A 5316-nucleotide genomic window follows, 5' to 3' on the forward strand; every position below is an offset into this window, starting at 1 on the left:
CCAGTGTCATAGATATATCAACATCTGACACAACATCCGTCTTAGGGACGAGTTCCACGAGTGAATCAGCAACAACTCACTTGTGGTTTTAGTGGAAGCACCAACATCATAATTAACAATAGCAGGGGGACACAAGAGAATCAACCATCAGTAGTTGATCAACTTTCCATACCAAAGAGCAATAATCCTTTTCTCCCAAGAATAATACCTCCTCCTTGCTTGAAACAACTAGAATGCCCAACCTAGGTGATTTGGATGACACTCCAAAGTGCAGATAACAATCAACCATTGAGCATAAGTTGAATAACTCTAATGTTCATAATCCCTTGAAGTTCTTTTTACTACAACAGAACAAGAGTTCCATGCTCTCATAGCCTTGATAATATCAAGTTAGAGTAAACAACCTCCATCATGTTTCATAGAAATACCACCATTCATATGGAGAAGAATAAATTCTCGATATAAAGGTGTCAAGACATTGAGTCTGACATGTCTTCAAGGTCTTCCAGCTTCGGATTAAGGACTCCCCCTTAATAACTGCATAATATGCTGGTCAGATGTTCCAACATTTGGGAGGACACCAGTTCCATTTTCAAGGAACATACTAGGAGATCTTTTATCAAAGCCACTAGAGGTTGGCTCTTAGGTCTGGAAAAATATATTGCTAATAACATCCTTCAGATCTCTCTTCAACCAACTCATATATGAGTGCCTTTTTGAGTGGACTTGAGATCACCCTCAAGTATCTTTGGCATCTCTAACAAGTTAGTTGGACCTTTCATCGAGTATCACCACACCAAGGGATACATCTTTAGAGAACAACATAGTGTTGCATACTCAGCACTCAAAATCACCAGGAGTTTTCCATCAGATATATGTGCAGCGGAATTCAAACTAGAAAACTCATCAACAAACTTCAGGCACAACATAATGACCTTTGCACAAACTCCACATTCTAGGTGCAACAGGTTAAAATAGGTTTGAAAATAAATCAAACCATACAACAAATCATCACTAAAGCTACACGCCTGAATAATAATGGACAGGTCTATTACATACCCTGTAACGACCCAAATTTATTATTTAGAATCAATTAGCTATCTATGATTTATTTTGTGAATTAATATTTATTATGTGGTTTCTAGTTATTAATAGAAAGAGTAAAGAATGAGTAGTAAATAATAACACTAGTTATTGAGTAGAATAAAAGAGAAGGATATCAAAGAGAAGAGTTATGTTAGAATTGGTATTGGACTTTGTGATTGGGCTTGGGTTAGAATTAACCTAGGTATATAAGGTTAAGTTAGAGAGAGAGAATCACTTTGCCAAAGAAAAGAGAAGGAGGTAGAAAGAGAAAGAGTAGAGAAGAGAAGAGTAGAGAAAAGAAGAGAAAACCTAGAGATTCAAGTGAAGGACCAAAGAATTCATCTTTCTAAGGTAAGAGAGTTAGTTATATAATCTAGAGTGAAAATAGAGAGGGGAGATTGTCTATATCTCCAATCCCAAACTCTCTACACTCTTTTCTATTTGAGGTTTTGGGGAGAATTCATGGGAATGTGTTTATCTACATGATTATATGTTGTTGGTGTATGGATTTGGATGTTTATTCATGTTTGATAAATGAATTACTATGATAAAAATATGTATTTGTGTGTTGTTATTATCATTTGAGTATTTTACCAAATTGATGAATATGATGAAATCCATACTTGTTAATAATATTGTTGTTTATGTGAGTTTTGTGTGAAAATGGATTTATATGATTGTTATGAACTTTGATGAATGAATCTTGTATGATTGAGGTAGAAATGATGTTAGTTAAGGTTCAAATATCATGGATTATGATTAGGGAAGCTTTTGGTTTAATGGAATTTAACTTGGGTTTTTGGAAAATCAAAGAGTGAATTTTTATAGTTTAAGAAAAACTGTTTTTTATAAGGTCTGAAGTAAAAACATGATTTTTGACCCCTTTTGCGCTTTGAATTGGCTTTTGTCATCAACATGAAAGTTGTAGATCTTTTTGTCAGCTTTCCAACGGATATTTACGTGTCTCAATCGGACAATCATAGCTCAAGTTATGATCTTCGCATTGAGCAGCTGTTCTGCAGAATTTTGCAGGCGAGAATCTACCTGCTGCGTCTCATGCGCAGGAGTGGCGCCTCATGCGCAAATCCCAGCCCTACGGTCATTTTGGGTTTACTTTTGTTGACTTTTTTTGATGGTTTATACACCTGAAATCTATCCTTAATAATTTTTCGCATAGAATCCGTTTCCGGTGTTAGTTTTTGGAGATTATGCTTGGATGATACTGTTAGGTATGAAATGACAATACTTTGTTAATTGGATAATAACTTAGTATATGTAATTGAGTTGGAATTGATGAATTGATTGTTGATATATGATATGTAATTGAATGTATGACCATAATAAAATATGATGATGAGTTATGATGTAGAATATGAGAAGGAATATGGATTAAGTTATCCTATTATTCATGAGAAAGATATATTAGTGAGATCATCATATTAATTTGTATATGTACATTCATGCATTCATATGTGAAGTGTGATGAAGAGTCCGTCATGACTTAAAAATGAACATTGGGGTATATGTTTATCCTTGCAGAGTCCGTCATGACTTAAAAATGAACATTGGGTGTTTATCCTTGCAGAGTCCGTCATGACTTAAAAATGAACATTGGGGTATATGTTTATCCTTGCAGAGTCCGTCATGACTTAAAAATGAACAATGAGTAGATGGTACCACATGCATTTAGTCGTGTCTAGGGTGACATGACATGAATATGTGACATTAGCTTGCATTAGGAAGATGTGCATTATTATGTGGTAACTGGTATTTGACTCTTAAGTGATGATTGTGATTACTTGGTGTGATGATGTGATTATTTGATCGATGTACCTATAAATTGCTATAATAATGTCTTATATGCTTTACGTTAAGTATGTTGAATGAATGAGACGAGATATATGTTTATCTAGTTAGTCTATATATCATTAAATGTAAGTATGTCTTACTCTTACATTTCTTTCAGATTATATAAACTAACTCTCTGTCTTGTGTATTTGAATGGTTTGGGACCAGATTCTAAGGTCGTGTGTTTGTCGGTGTTCGAGTCGTCAGTGAAGCTCCGCTCTGATCATGACACGGGGAAATGGTTCATATAATGTACATATGTATATAGAGTCTTTTATTTTCATTATCTTAATTTATTTAAGGTTGTATCATTTAGAAAGAGTATTTTGTATAAAATGATATTTTACTAATTAAGTTATTAGTAGTGTTTTGTAAGAAGAATGTAATACTCGAACCAATATTTTTATAATTTAGTATTAATTTCCGTTGCATATTCTGAAAAATATTTTATAAAAGGTAGTAATATTTATTTAATGGGCTTGGGTGTTACATACCCTGTCATGAATAGTCCATCCTTCACTTCTAGGGACCATTCAACCAATATGAACTTCTCTAAGTTCAAACAACTTTTCTCATTAGATGGGGAATTAACATCAGTGTGTTCATCAGACACTTCTTCCTTATTATCAATCATCACCTGGCCATTTTCATTTACAGGAACAGTCACATGTTTGGGGATTTCAGGAACAGTTTCACCTTGTGTATTCTCTCGGGCCAAAGATGTGTCAACATCTTTCACAACATTAGTCTCAAGAACGGTTTTCTTGAGCCAATCAATCACATAGTCAATCATGACTTTACCAAAAGTACCAACATTAACATTAACTTTAGGAGAAGAGTTCATATCACATTTCCCTTGATTAGCGTGCACCATACAATGAAGAGAGGAAAAAGAGGCGGTTGCACGCGTTACATGCAGTAACTGCTACAATTCTTTAAATAGGCAAATACTTAGCTTGCCCCTTAATTTTCTAGATTGAGCTTCTTCTTTCAAATTCTTGGGAATTACATATGTAGATCTTCTTATGGTAACTCCTTGGTCAGGATTTCTAATAGAGATTTCCTTTGAGTGGTTTGTAACGACCCGTTTTTCGTATTCGTATATTTTATTAAATGTTATTTTATTTATTAATTGGCTTTTATTATTTTAGTGAGCGACGAATAATTATTTAGCCGATCGTAAGTTATTAGGCGCGAGAACCTTGTTTTGGGCTTGAGGGGCGTGAGAGGTAATGGGCCTAAGCCAAATGGGCTTGGTTCATGACCATGAGAAGTAGTATAAGTAGCAAGTCAAACTTATGAATAGTTTCATAACTTCATTTCTTGAGTTTTGAGTGAGTAGAGCAAGAGCAAAACCATAAGAGCTAAGTTAGGGTTTGGATCAAGAGAGAAAGCTTGAGCAAGAGAAGGCTTGGATCATCATCTTTGCTTAAGGTAAGAGATTAGAATTCATGATTCTTGAGTGACAAGGAGGGGGGAGATTGTCTATGTCTCCGTTCCCGAACTCTCCCACTCAATTTCTTTTAGACTTTTGATTTAAGCTTATGTATGTGAGTGTGATGTTCTTCATCATCACTTTGTATGTGTTAATCACTAGCTTGATTCCATGACAAATATGTATGTGTTTGGATCATTTTTGTTAAGTTTATGAAAGTTACTTAAAACCCAAGAAATTGGCTTGATTTTGATTGTTAGAGGTATTTGGATGTTTGGAAGGGATGATTAATGTTCCTTGATACCATATATGTTTGAAATGGCTGTTTATATGAATTTATAACATGTTTAGATGAATTTTTGAGTTGATTTGGTGTTAAACCGCCTTAGATAACTCAAGAACAGATTTTCTTTCTGGTGTTGTTCGCTTAGCGAATAGGAGTTCGCTGCAGCGAATGAGTTCGCTACGAGTTCGCTACCTGTTCGCCATGTACCTGTAATCCTCTGATGTAGTTCGCTACAGCGAATTGAGATTCGCTTAGCGAATGAGTTCGCTACCTGTTCGCTTTGGATTCGCTCAGCGAACAGTACTGAACCTGCAATTTTTGTTAATGTTTGTAAGTGTGATTTGGCACTTGTAACATGGTTTAAGAGTATCCTTACATGATTGTTGATACATGTTGATACTGTTAATGCTTATTGTTAATCGTTATATGATTGATAAACGTGTATGCAATAAGTTGTGGCTTAAAATGAGCAATGTGAAGATTTGGCATTAATTTGTAATGTTAAGTGAATGTGTTTGAATTGTGTTTCCGCATTCATAATGAGTAGCTTCGAGCTAGAAATATCATATTGATGATATGTGCAAACATACATGCATTCATGTATATATATGTTGAAATTGGAAACTTGGGTTCCAATAGATTTAAATGGATTTTTGAGTCC

At 34.6% G+C, this 5316-nt stretch overlaps 1 long non-coding RNA gene across 1 annotated transcript; it reads left to right on the plus strand.

Annotated features, from left to right (window-relative positions):
• The first annotated feature begins 1274 nt into the window (after window positions 1-1274).
• On the plus strand, window positions 1275-3365 carry LOC123893783. Its single transcript, XR_006803544.1, has 2 exons — window positions 1275-1437; window positions 3103-3365. It is a non-coding gene; the product is annotated as an uncharacterized LOC123893783 (long non-coding RNA).
• Window positions 3366-5316: the final 1951 nt, after the last annotated feature.

The sequence above is a fragment of the Trifolium pratense genome, linkage group LG7 (assembly GCF_020283565.1).
Source record: "Trifolium pratense cultivar HEN17-A07 linkage group LG7, ARS_RC_1.1, whole genome shotgun sequence".
Classification (NCBI taxonomy): Eukaryota; Viridiplantae; Streptophyta; class Magnoliopsida; order Fabales; family Fabaceae; genus Trifolium; species Trifolium pratense.